The following is a 14,808-nucleotide window of genomic DNA, read 5'->3' on the forward strand; positions in this document are numbered from 1 at the left end:
TTAAAGCGTTATTTTTGTTTGACGAGATGTGGCTTTGTTTTTGAAGTGCTTACTTAAGCCAAAGTAGCATCTGTTGGCCAATACAATTCTTCTTTTTATTTCACAAGTGATGTTGTTTGTTGTGTTTACGGCGGTGCCGAGGTATAAGAAGTCTTTTACTACCTCAAAATTATAGGAACCAACTTTAACATCTGGTCCGAGCTCAATGGACGCATTGCGCGTCGACACCATCAGCTTGGTCTTCTCGCTGTTTACCGCCAGACCCACTTTAGCAGATTCTCCTTCGACCTTCATAAAGGTATCGGTTACTTCTTTTACTGATCGTCCCATGATGTCTATATCATCAGTAGACATCGGATTTTAGCATGTTTTTTATTTCTTATCCGATTGGACTCAAATTTTGGATCTAGGCGTTTTGAGGGTCAATTTTTCGATATTTTGGGTCATATCAAAAATATGCAAAAAATATGCAAAAAATATGCAAAAAATATGCAAAATATATGCAAAAAATATGCAAAATATATGCAAAAAATATGCAAAATATGCAAAAAATATGCTAAATATGCAAGTGTTTTTTTGACAAAAATCGTCAATTAAATTTGGAAATTGATCAAAAAAGCATTCTAAATTAAGTTTTTTCACGTTTAACATAGTTTTTTGCAGATTATTATGTTATTGAGACTCTCCAGATATTCCGCCACAGCAATAAGTCTAGACTAACAAGACTTAAATCAGTTTTCACAAGGTGAGAAAATGTAAAATAACCCAGCATTCCTATTACAACATAATTTGCTTCCTATACAAATGTTGATAGGTAATGGAAAAATTTCAAAAACTCAATCAGAAATGTCAAAATCAACATGTCCAAATATGATGACAGTTTCTAATCGGCCAAAATTGTCTAGCAGAAAAACAAAGGAGCTAGAGTTAGTCACCGCTATTTTTGTTTAGTAAAAGCGCAATTTTTTCTAGTTTTTGGAAAAAGGGTTAGTTTTTTAGCGGGAAAAAGTACTAAAGTACCATTTACGATTCCAGGTTCTGGAATATATCTATAATTAGAAATATACGTTTTGAATATCCACATATTAGATTTGAATATATTTTATAGTGTTTAGTCCTATATTTGTGGTCAAAAAGCTTCTTTGGAAAAATGCTCCTACTGCCGCTTTAATATTGATGACATGGTTTTAGTTTAATGCACTAAAAATGGCAAAACCACATGGCAAAACCACTCACATATTTCTGCTAGAAAAGCATTTGGAATGCTAAAAAATAAAGTTCTTTCATTCCTGCTACAGGAAAACAATTTTGATAACACAGTCGAAAAGAAATTATACAATTAATTAACTTATACCTCGATAATTTGAACTAATTATTACAAATGTTTCGAATTTGGACAGTTGTTTAATGGAGGAGTTGCTGTAAAAAAAATTGTCGAGTACAAGGATATAACACCTTTTATAACACATTAGTCCTGTTGTCTATGATATAAATAAATATATTAAGAAAAATATTCGCCGCAATATTGTCATTAAATTTGCCAAAGGCACTATACACCTAAAAGGCAAAGATTTCAAGGAATCTTATTTTAAAAAAAAAAAAATGAAATTTCACACCTTTCCCGTGTTTTGCTTACATCCCGATGTATACCTTAAAAACGTCATATTTCTAGCTCTACTTTCACAATCCGCTTGGCGTTTTCTGTAATTTTGGAAAATTGAGTCTTGTTGCATGGTAATTTGGTAAAAAGTAAGGAAAGGAACAAATACGGGCAATGCCAATAAAAATGTCCGGATTGTCGTATGGAAAAATCTCATTATTTTTAACACTTAGAGCACGAAGAGTATTATATAACTACCACGAGTTATTTAATCATAGAAAATAATTTATTTTCTTTACTATTCGTTAATCCGGAAAATTTGATAATACGGACACGGAATACCTGTGGTGTAGGGATTATCGAGATTATACTGTATATATGGGTGCAATATCCAAATCTGAATCGATTCTTACCAAAATAAACTGGGATCGCCCTAGGGCCAAAAAATCTTCAATTTTTATGCGAATTGGTCTATAAATGTGACCTGTACTTTGTTTTCAAAAAGACCTGGCCAGATGGATAAGTGCGAATCTATGCAGATAATCAAAAGGAACTGTGGGTCTATTTTGTTTCCTTTTGCATGTTGCAAACTCATTCACTAAGACATAATACCCTTAGGGTATTAATATATAGTTATCAGTGCAATCATGAATAAAAATTCCGTGCATAATTTGTTTCCTTTCCCAAATTTCACAATTTTTTTCCATGTTTATGCCCAAAAAAGGGAATATTTTTGTCGATTCGACTAGAATATGCCATCATGAAGCGAATCTAGTAGCTTTCAACTTTTAACAAATATTGATTTTAAAAGAGTTTCACTTTCTAAAATTATTTTCCGTGCGGAAAATTCGGAGGGAAATATGCATGATTGCCCTGTATATGTTTTATATGTTATATGTTTTTAGTAAAATATGAAAGATTTTATGTAATATTCAATATTGTCTTAGTCTTAATATCTAGCTCATTTGTTATTCTGTCAGACAATTTGGCCGAGCAGAAACTAATAACATATTTGGATACGTTCATTTTGATATTTCTGATTGAGTTTTTGAACAAATTTGTATTAGAAAGCAACTTATGTTGTAATAAGAAGGTTGGGTTATAGGAAATTTTCTAAGTCTTTTAGTCCAGATTTATTGCTGTGGCGGAATAATAATTAATAACATAATAATCTGCTAAGAAATCGACGTCTAACGATAATAAACTTAATTTAGAACACTTTTTGATGACATTCCAAATTTAATTTGACGATTTTCGTCAAAAAAAATTTGTTGCATATTTTGCATATTTTTTGCATATTTTGCATATTTTTTGCATATTTTGCATATTTTTTGCATATTTTGCATATTTTTGCATATTTTGCATATTTTTTGCATATTTTGCATATTTTTTGCATATTTTGTGCATATGCAAAATATGCAAATATGCAAAAAAATAAAAAATATGAGCCTGTCATTGCATTCAGTTTTCTTCAAAACGAATTTTGGTCCAATCAGAATTTTCGTATCTTTATTAATAAAAAATATGCAAATATGCAAAATCCGATGTCTAATCATCAGCATATGCAATTGACATGTGGCTATTGGTGTAGATTGTGCCACTTCTTTTGACGTTTGCCTCTCGTATAACCTTTTCCAGCAGGATGTTGAAGATATCACACGAAAGGCTGTCTCTTTGCCTGAAAGCTCTTTTGGTACAAAACTCTTTGAAGAGGTTCTTTCCTATTTTAAATGAGGATCTCGTGTCAGTTAAAGTCATTTTACAAAGCCAAACGAGCTTTCCGGGGTACCAAATTCAGACATGGCTTGGAATACCGTTGAACGTAGTGGGCTTTCTAAGGCCGCTTTATAATCTACAAAAAGGTGGTAGGCGTCGATCGGCATCTTTTGGGTCTACTCCGGGATTTACCGCAGGGTAAATATCTGGTCAATGGTGGACTTGCTAGGTCTAAAGCCACATTGGTATGGCCCAATTGTCTCGTTGACCATAGGCTTTACTCGTTCGCACAATATCCCTGACACGATCTTGTAGGCAATCGGGAGTAGACTTATGCCCCTATAGTTAGAGCATACACTCTTATCTCCTTTCTTATGGACGGGACACAGGTTGCTCAGGTTTCAATCGTCGGGTACGCGTTCTTCCTGCCAGATGGAGCTAACTAGCTGATGCATACACCTTATCAGCGTGTCGCCTCCGATTTTAAACAGCTCGGTTGGTAGGCCATCAGCTCCTGCTGCCTTATTATTCTTCAGTCGGTTTGTTGCTGTCTTTACCTCATCTTCGCTGGTTGGTATACATTCAATTCCATCTTCTGGGATTGGATCTGTGGTATCTTCGTCGTCTTCGCTGCTACTGGATACCAACAGGTTTGAAAAATGTTCTTTTCATATCCTGAGCACACTATCTGTATCAGTTACCAAATTACCTTGCTGGTCTCTACAGGAGGAGGTACCTGTACCAAAGCCATCAGTTTGATGCTTCACTCTTTGGTAGAATTTTCGGACTTCATTTTGGCTGCTGTACATCTCGATTTTTTCACACTCCCGCTTTTCCACCTCTCTCTCTTTTTCCTGCGGAAAAGACGTTCCTCCTCTCTCTTATTCTCCCGATACCTATCTCGTGCGCTACGCGTTGCTACTGATTGTAAAGTAACCCTATATGCCGCATTTTTCTCTTCGGTAGCAGTACGACAGTCCTGGTCATACCATGGATTCCTTGGTGGAGGTCTCTTGTTTCCAAGTACTGATTTTGCGGTTGTTTGCATAGAGTGGGCAATGTTTTGCCATTGTCCTGATATGTTATCGGGACGAGGAGAGTTTTGATTAAGTAATTGGGGCAGTTGAATGGAATATGCAGTGGCTATATGTTGTGATTGCAGCTTACCGATGTCCAACTTCCGTGTTGTGTCTGTTCGTACTTTATTGGCTATAGCTTTGTTTTTTTACCTTTTTAATGGTAAACGCGGGAAAAGAGAAAACTGTCAAATTTGCTCAAAATTGCTCTCTCATGAGCAGTTTTAGCAGAAAAGCAAAGGAACGAAAAAATGGTAGGTCTGGTAGCAATGTCAATAAAAATCATAAAAATTCACTTTCCTTTTTTATTTCACAGTTTTTAATTTTGTTTTGTCAGTGTTCGCTTTTTTTCTTCGGTTTTTGTTAATTTTTTCTTCATTGTCAAATAATCATCAAACAAGTGTCGAAAAACCAGTTCTACCATTTTTTACCTGAAGAAATTTGTCTGGTAGCCTGTGGTAGAAGAGAAAGGCATTTTTGCTTTCTCTCCTTCCACTCTCTCTCTTAAAAATTACTTCCAGTTTTACCACTTTTTGGGGTTAGGAACGCTTTGCAGGTTAAAAATGGTAACAATGTTAAAATTTGTAACCTCAGGTAAGTAAAGGAACACAACTTATATTTAAACGCGACACTGTGGAGACTGAATTTCCCACCTGTAGGGCCAAAGATATTGTCCATTCCAATTTGGTCCAGAATTATTTTGATGTCATGGGCAGGACAACGGTGATATGTTTCTTGTAAGCGCTGGTAAAACATATTTTTGGTCTGTTCGTCCTTGTCTTCAGTGGGAGCTGAGCGGGGTGAACCTGGAGACGAGATGTTTAAGCTCCGACCAACTACAAATCCCAATCCATCGTATTTCCTGTATGGCAGTAATGTCGGCCTTGTAGACTGCACCTTGTCTATAGATAGTGACCAAATTTCAGGCGCAGATTCGCAGATCATGGTCCTTAAAATAGAGCTGGCAAACTATCGATAGTCTGACTAAAGCTTTCTTCTTATTGGTTTCTAAAACAATTATTTTTTAAATAACTCGCGACAGATAACCCAAACGCTATGTTTTGGTGGCCGACATATTCTTTCTTTTACGATAGCAATCGATAGTTTGCCAGCTCTACCTTAAAACGTTTGCTGGTTTTTGGAGGGATGTGTTACTAGCCCAACTCAAGTTTTTAATGATCTTATATTAAAGGCAGCTCCCCAGATGACACCATGGGGTGGTCAGTGTCTACTTGAGATGAAGAAGGAACCAAGATAAATCATGGTCTAGCGAGAGAGATCCAGCCTTCGGTACAAGTCAATATTTTCCAAATGCACTCATCTAATATTTAGTGGGCAATATGCACCGCGTTTGTTTCCTATAAAAGGAAACTGAGTATATTGCAAGTGTCCAGTCCGCGAATTATGAAATTCATATGAGTCAAAGTGGTGTTTAATCTTCTATAGGGCCGCGTTAACCTAAGTAGTGTTTGAAACTCCTAAGGTCCCCCACGTCAACCTAAGAGTGTTCGCAACTCTTAGCCTCCCAGGATTTAACGGAAGTAATGTTCGTATCTTTTAGGCTTCCCCGCCTTAAACTAAATAGTTTTCGAAAGTCTTCGGTTCCACCGCCTTGGTCTTCGAAACTTTTAGGCTTCCCCGGGTAAACCTAAGTAGTGTTCGAAACGCTTAGGCTTCCCCCGCGTTAATCTAAGTAGTGTTCGAAACTTTTAGGCGTCCCCAGCCTTAACCTAAGTAGCGTTCGTAACTATTAGGCTCCGCGGTTAACCCTCTTACAACCATAAGACATGTGCTAACATAAATTGTGTCCAGAACTCTTAGGTCTCCCTTATCTAAACCTCTGGAAATTGCAGCTCCGTCGCAAACGCCTAAGTTGTATCCCCAAATTTTAGGTCTCTCTAATTTACCACTCTGGTGACCGCAGGAGCTTAACGATAAGCTTAAGTTGTTTAAGTAAATCTTAGGTCTTCCTTATTTAATCCTCTTGTTACTAGCTCCGCATCGATAAGCCTAAGTTATGTACGTAACTCTAATGTTTCCCTTCATTAACACTCGGTTGACTATAGGACCGTCCGTTGACCCTCAACAGTTCCCAACCCAAGTTTAACTATCGAAAACAGGATGGGAGTACTTAACAAGGCTCCCTGCGAAGCCATACCTTTGCAATAGAATGGATAAGTACTCTCATCTTATCTCCATCAGAACTCAGGAGAAGCATCTCAAGAAAGAGCACTTATGAAGGTATCTTTAGAAAAGCCAAGTTACCGGAGTACTTTCCAGGTCTCCTACGAAGACCAGGACCGACGAGGGAACAATCCTCTGTGTGTGCTTATCCAGGTCTTCTTGATAGTGCGGACTTAGCCAGAAATAAAGCCACAACTTGGTTAAAACCTAAAACACACAGTGTTATCTTTAATTAATTATCTTTCGAGTTGATAGTGCTGTAGTCCACCGAAGTCGCACACATTCAACCATTATGCTACGTTTCACGGGTGGTTAAATCCGATAATCAGGCATTTTAGAATGTTACTTCTAGTGGGTGGACTAAGGCTAAGCTTGGTAACGTAGTATTTATACCACAAATCATTCGAAAATTGTATATTCGAATTATTTATTTTATTTTAATGCCAGTTATTTAATTCCAAACTTTTCCTAGGGTCCGACTTATGGCAACCCTATTTTTCAATGCTTTTTATTACAATTATTTATGTGACGTGCTATCCAAATAACCGCACACTGGTCGAAACCATTGATCTAGCGGCGCGAAAGTCAAAAAATCAAAATATAAAATTGCGAAATGTTTTCCATTGTATCGATTACAGACACTCTGGTGACTAAAATGTTGTTTTTTTTACTTTTTTGTTGTTGTAAATATTCACTCAGTTATTCACTGTCAAGTGCAAGACATTTTGATACATCAGATTTTAACAAAATTGTTGCTAAAAACCTTGATGATTTCATATTTGTTTAATTGTTAAATAAATTCGTAATAAAACTAAACAAAGTTTATTTTTTATTGATAGGGGAGGCTGTAAGTTAAATTTAAAAAAAATGTTTGGAGCTTGAAGTTACACAGTTATATAGCAATAAATTTTCAAAAATTATTATTTTTTATGTTTTTAGTGCAATATACTTTTGTTGAATGGAGCGTAACTACAAAGGTCCTCTAAGGTCCAGTCCAATATTTGTTTTACTAATTAATTTGGACTTCCTAGATTCCGAATAACCACAATTTAGCTGCAAATAGCTGCAAATCTTGCTGATAAATGGTCTTGAAAAATAGCTTAAATCCCCAAAATACCCAAAATCTTTCGGTACAGTTTATGGGGGCTATATCAAAATGTAGACCTATGTTCACAATTTTTGGTGGAGAATGTTTGTGTCCACTGGGAACCCCAAATACCAAATTACACCTAATTTGGCCGGAAACTGTAGCATTAAACCCCCAAAATACTGAAAATAGGGAGGTACCTTAAAAGGGGTCTATACCCAAACGTGGACCTATGTCCACAATTTTTAGTGGAAAGGTTTAGTGATCATTAGAAACCCTAAGTACCAAATTACAACTAATTTGGAAGGAAAGGAATCCTCAAAATACCGAATATCAGGAAGTACCGTTATATGGGGGCTATACCAAAATATTAGCCGATGTTGTTCATATTTAGTACATTATTAACCACGGACACAGACTGAGTTCAGAAAGATATCTCCATTCGTTTCCAAGTTATTAATTTCGCGCCGCTAGATCAGTGATTTCGACCACTGTGAAGCGGAGGGAACTTGTGTCATTACTGAGTTTTCTGTTTGCAGGCAGGTCAAGTTCGATGATGGTCTATATTGGCCCACTCTTTAGTAAGCCCCCTTGTAATTGTTTCGGCCGATTTTTGATATGTACAGTTGTTATACCCTCAGCATTTATGCTAACGAGGGTATATATACATTCATACGGGCAAAATGTGCCTCATTGACATAATGGTTTTAGACCCCAAGTATGTTTGGAAGAAATCCGTTTTAGACAATTTGGAGTTGATTTAGCCATGTCCGTCCGTCTGTCTGTCTGGCTGGAGCGCACTATAACTCTCGAACGGATCAACCGTGTTGGTTCAAAATTTCGCTTTCATAATATTTTTTCCTAACTTAATTAAAGTTCGGAGATGGGCTTTATCGGTCCACTCCTTCGAGTACCTCCCACACAAAATGTCGGAAAAGTTCAGTTTAAGACCTGCTCTCGAATCGTCTTGGCATTTGTTATAACAACTTGTTTTTACTGTCCCCCCATACGGTATGGTACAAGTATGGTACAAGTTTCATCAGGGGCAAGTCCATACTTCCTGAGAAAATAGCCTGAAAGGTGCAAATAAAAACCATTGACACCGTGTGTAGTGGTTGGAGCGCAAGATAATTCTCGAACGAACATGCCGATTCCGTCCAAAATTTGGCTTTCGTAATATTGTGTCCAAACTTAGTTTAAGTTCGAAGATATGCCATAGGGGTCCACTCCTTCAGGTACCTCCCCCACAAAAGTTCGAAAATGTTCGGAAAATTTGTGCGCACGATAACTCTTGCAGGGAGTAACCGATTTGGTCCATACTTTGCACATCGTGAAGTTTCTACAAGACATAGAAGAGGTTCGAATATGTACTCTATCGATCCACTCCTAAGAGTACCACCCACACAAAAATTCGGAAAAGTTCAGTTTAGAACCAGCTCTCGAATCGCTTTGATTTTTGTTGTAACAACTTGTACTCACTGCTCCCCATACGATGGTAAAAGTTTCATCAGGGGCAAGTCCTTACTTACTGAGAAAATAGCCTGGAAGGTTAAAAAACCATATGACACCGTCTGTACTGGTTGGAGCCCAATATAACTATCGAACGGATCTGCCGATTCGGTAAAAAATTTGGCCTTCGTAATATTTTGTTCACACTTAGTTTAAGTTCGAAGATAATCCATATCGGTCCCCTCGTTCTGGTACCTCTCCCACGAAAGTTCAAAAATGTTCGGAAAATAACCCTTGAAGGGAGTGACGATAACCCTTGAAGAGGTGACCAATTTGTTCCATACTCTTCACATCCTAATATAGCTACAAGTTGTAGAGCAGGTTCGAATATGGACTTTATTTGTCCACTCTTTCGGGTACCTCGCACACAAAATATCGGATAAGTTTATTTTATCAGTTGAATTTTTACTTTGTGATCAAATAATTTTATCGAATTTTGTCAATATGACAATTTTTTACCGACGGAAAATCGATACATTTCTGATTGAATCTTTGAATTTTTTATCAAATGGCTAAAATTTTTTTCTGTAAGCGACAAGTCAATACTTCTTGAAAAAATAGCCCGAAAGTTGTAAAAAACCCCTACGGCACCATATTTAGTGGCTGGAGAGCATGATAACTCTCGAACTGATCAACCGATTTGGTCCAAAATATTTTGTCCAAACATAGTTTCAGTTCGAAGATGGGCAATACCGGTCCACAACTTCCCGTAGTTCCCCCCAATATTTAAAAAATGTCACTAGTATGGTATGGACGGGGCAACCAACCAATTTGGTACAAACTTTGGATCTCCTAATATTTGGTCCAAATTTAGTTTTACTTCTAAAATGGCCCATATCGGTCCTCTTCTTAGGTTACTTCCCCCACAAAAGTTTAACATTTGTATCTAAGTGCAGTTTAGGGTCTGTTTGAAGATCCTTTGGAAATGTATAACGAAGCTGTTCGTTGTGGTCCTGTTTAAATCGACTTTATGTTTTCCGTGGGCTAGTCCATGCTTCCTGATGACCCACTGAAATGACTATCGCGCCCACTAGTAATTTCAGTGGGTCATCAGGAAGCGAAAAGATATGACTCCCAAAATAATATCCACTTCCATAATGGACTATGTCGGTCCATCCCTTCAAGTACCTCCTTCACTTTTGAACTTTAACCCTAATCCACATTTTTGTCGACAAGATGAAATGTCAGAAAAGGGCCACACAATTCTGAATAGACCCTAAAAACATTCGATCTGTCCCTAGATGAAATTTTCAATTTACATAGGCTGATGGTATATATCTGTCGGCAAAGCCGACTGATACTTTTTTACTTGCTAGGCTAAATTTTTTTGACGAATTACCTGCAATTTGACATTTAGAGTTCTTAGTTATTAGATTATTATTTCGGGCCAAATTTGCAGTTCCCAGAAACAAACTGTGGACTTAGGGCCTAGTATTGGTATAGCCCCCACAGTACCGTCCGATTTTGGTAGTTTGGGTAAAATTTTCAACCGTATTAGTTGTAATATATATTTGGCTCAATCTTCAGAAATTAATAAAATTTCTTCACCAAAAATTTACCTACAGGTCTACATTTTGCATAGTCATATAGTAGAAAACATTCTTACCAAGAACTGTCAATATACATAGATACAATATAACGGTACCGCTTAGTTTTCAACCGAATTGTGATACCAGAGTGTAGAAAATATTATCGAATTCTCAAAGGAAAATACCTTCGGACTACAATTTGTCTTTATGGGCCCATGCTTTTAAATTACGATAAACTTCCCTAATAACCAAATGACTTATATAAAGTTTAAAGTTTTATTAAAGAGTCTGATTATATATTATAAGATTTCAGTTGTTCCTAAAGATACTAGAAACGAAATCTGGTGAGTTTGATTTGGTGATTGTAGTCACCCTATTGCCAATGTTCCTTTCGTAGCCTATATTTTGTTTTGTTCATTTAACGGAGCCTCACAATCATATTATTTATATAAAATACGGAAAATTAACAATCCAACTTAATCTCCACTTTTTCATGAAGATAACTAAATGGAAATTTCTTGAAGAAAATAAAATCATTACGGTTCTTATCGAATTAAAATTTGATGGATGAACAGTGTGAATGAATGTGCTCGCTCGCATGGAGATTATTGTTTGAGTTGTAGCTTTTGTTGTATTTTAATGTAATTTTCGCACAAACAATAATAATTGATAATATTCAAGCTGCTCAAGTATCAACAAAACACACACGAACAATCAGACACACAAACAGAGATAGTGAGTGGCAAACGCTTAAATCTTGAGAGTATGACCCGAAAGACCACAAACACCGCAAACACCAGTTGTGTGCGCTGATATGCCCTTCGAGATCAGACATAAAAATTTGTATTAAATACAATTAAAAAAGCTATTTATATTTGGTTGGGGCGATTAATTGATAACCTAAAGACTAATCACATTTCTATAAAAAACAATAATTAATTAATAAAGGTGTGGTAATGATTTCTATTTATGCACATATAAAACATTTTTAAATTTTTTTTTTTCATATATCATCTTGGGATAATAAGAAAATTGTAAAAATGTATTTAATTTGTTTATATATTAAATAAATAAAATAACGTTTACTTTACTTGGATGGCTTCTATACTAAACAGAACGTCTTGTTCCATTAGCCGAACTAAGAATAGATTTCCAAACGCACCGATCTTTTGCTTTACTTCTCCAATTTTGGATGCCATGTTTTGTGATATCTTTCTCAACTTGGTCTTTGCATCGGAGTTTTGGCTCGTATTCAAATGCCTTTCTGGCGGGGGCATATTTATCCATCCTGCTGACATGGCCAAGCCAACGCAATCGTTGTAGTTCGATACCTTTTACAATAACGATGTGGGCTGGTATAACTGGTGGTTCATACGACGTCGGTATTCACCGTCAACGCATATTGGTCCTTAAATCTTTCGAACAAGTTTTCTCTCAAACACACCAAGTTCTGCCTCATCTGCTTTCGCAAGTACCCATGCTTCAGATCCATACATCAATACGGGCAGTGTGTTGTAGAGTGTAAGTTTTGTTTGACGAGAATTGGTTTTGCTTTAGACGAAAGTAGCATCTGTTGGCCAATATTACTCTTCTCTTTATTTCGAATCTTATGTTTTTAGTTTTTATGTATGGCGGTGCCGAAGTATATAAAGTCATTTACTACCTCAAATTTGTAATTATCAACATGCACAGTTGGTCCGAGTCTACTGCTCAACTTGCGTGTTGATACCATAAACTTTGTCTTATTGCTGTTGACTGCCAGACCAACTTTGGCAGACTCTTTTCAAATTTTCGCAAAAGTGGCTGTTACGGATCGAGTTGATCGACCTATTATGTCTATGCCATCTGCGTATGCAAGCAACATTACATCTTTATTGTATATCGTGCTGTTTTTATCTCTGGCCGTATATAGATTCGCACCTCGTATGACCTTTTCCAGTAAGATGTTAAATAGGTCACACGATACACTGTCACCTTGTCTGAAACCTCGTTTTGTGTTGAAAAGCTCGGAGAGGTTCTTACCTATTATAACTGCTGATCTTGTGTCAGCCAATGTCATAGTCGAATTAGTTTTGCAGGGATGCCAAACTAAGACATGGCTTGAAACATTTTTGCTCTAATAGGGCTGTTGATCGCGGCCTTATAGTTGACGAACAGGTGGTATGTGTCGATCTGTCTTTCGTGGGTTTTTTCAAGTATTTGGCGCAGTGTGAAGATTTTGTCCATTGTCGACTTACCAGGTCTAAAACCAAATTGATATGACCCGATTATTTCATTGACCATGGGTTTTAAACGTTCTCACAGTATGCTCGGGGTGCCACCGTTGGGTATGCTTTCTTAGTGCCAAATTTCGCAAATTACCTGATTCATACTCCTAATTAGCATTTCGTCACCGGTCTTGAACAGTTCGGCGGGAAGCCCATCAGCTCCTGCTCCTAACCTCGCTTTGGCTAGGTTGTAGACATTCAACGTTGTAATTTACGATTGGTTCTGGTGTATCTTCATCGCCACCCATATTCGATACCAAGAGCTTCATAAAGTGCTCCTTCCAAATCCTGTATCTGTATCAGTTACCATATTCGCTTCGTCATCTTTGTAGGACAATGTGCCAGCACCATAACATTCAGCCTGGTGTTTTACTGTCTGTTAAAATTTTCGGACTTCATTCTGACTCCTGAACATCTCGAGTTTCTCACGCTCACGTTTTTCTTGCTCCTTCTTTTTTCTCCTGAAAATACGCTTTTCCTCTCTCTCCTCTTCTCCCGATAAGTTTTTTACGCGCATCGTGTTGCTACTGAATGCAGCCTTACGACACTCCTGCTCGTACCATACATTTTTAGGTGGAGGTTTTTGGTACACAAGTATAGATTTTGCGGCAGTCTGAGGGGAGTGGTCTATTCTTTGCCCCTGCGCTTCTACATTATCGGGACGGTGCGGAGTAGTCTTGTGCTGTCTGTTTTGTTTGCAGCTTCGCAACATCCAGCTTCCGTCCTGTGTTAGATCGCACTTTTTTTCCAACATTAAGACGAGTGCGTACCTTGGCTGCTACAAGGAAATGGTCCAACATGACACATGACTGGGTGAAATAATACGATGTGCAAAGTTTGCAACAACCAGAAAATTTCTGCCAGAATTATCTTGCGGATTTGCCATTTTGGTTGGTGCCGTCGGGGTTACTTGGAGTTTTTAGGCAAATATGTCAGGAAGAATGGCCTTGCGCATGAACAAAATTGTACCGTCGTAGAGGGAGCCGCAAGGAAAAATTCTTGAAAAAAATTCAAAACGATCCGAGAGAAGCTCTTAAACATCACTTTATCCGAATTTTGTGTGGGAGGTACCCGAAGGAGTGGACCGATACAGTCCATATTCCAACCTGATACATGAATGGATGAAATAATACGATGTGCAAAGTCTGCACCAATCAGAAACTTCCTGCGAGAATTATCTTGCGTATTTTCCATTTTGGTTGGTGCCGTTAGGGTTTCTTGGGGCTCTCAGAACAATATCTCAGGATGTGCGGACTTGCACAAGAAAACAATTATACCGTCGTAAAGGGAACCGCAAGGACAAGTTACTGAAAAAAAATTCAAAACGATTTGAGGGGGCTCTTAAACAGCACTTTTCGGTCGTATCAAGTGTATATACTACGGTTATGACTTTTTGATATTTTTCCTCAAAAATGATTTCCTGTATCAGGGATGAATGAACTTTTGCCTATTAATCACTATGCTATAGTTTATTCCATTGAAATATAAAAAAAGTTCACGCACAAATCGATTTTAAAAAAATAATTTTCTGAAAAAAATATATGAAATGGAAAAAATTTTTTTTCAAAAAATTATTTTTTGTTGCACGAATGAATAAATATAAGCCTAATAACTATAATAACGTTTATTTCATTCAAATATTAAAAAATTCGCAAAAAAGTCACTTTCAAAAAATTTAAAATTTTTTGTTTTTTGTTAAAAAATTATATTTTTGAATAAAAGCTTTTACCACATTTTTACGATTCTCAGAATTGAAGAAAATTAGTGAGAAATAAATTGTATGTCATTTTAATTATCTCATGTGGCTCTAAAGTTTATTTTCAATTATATATCTGTTTTC

The 14,808-nt window shown here is 36.9% G+C and overlaps 1 protein-coding gene across 1 annotated transcript in view; it reads right to left on the reverse strand.

Moving 5' to 3' along the window:
- The window catches only part of LOC141389852 (uncharacterized), a 420,257-nt gene that overhangs the window by 382,070 nt on the left and 23,379 nt on the right, over positions 1-14,808 (reverse strand). The window lies entirely within an intron of this gene.

Source organism: Musca autumnalis, unplaced genomic scaffold, assembly GCF_047663935.1.
Source record: "Musca autumnalis isolate F117 unplaced genomic scaffold, ASM4766393v1 scaffold_1, whole genome shotgun sequence".
In the NCBI taxonomy this organism is placed as follows: domain Eukaryota; kingdom Metazoa; phylum Arthropoda; class Insecta; order Diptera; family Muscidae; genus Musca; species Musca autumnalis.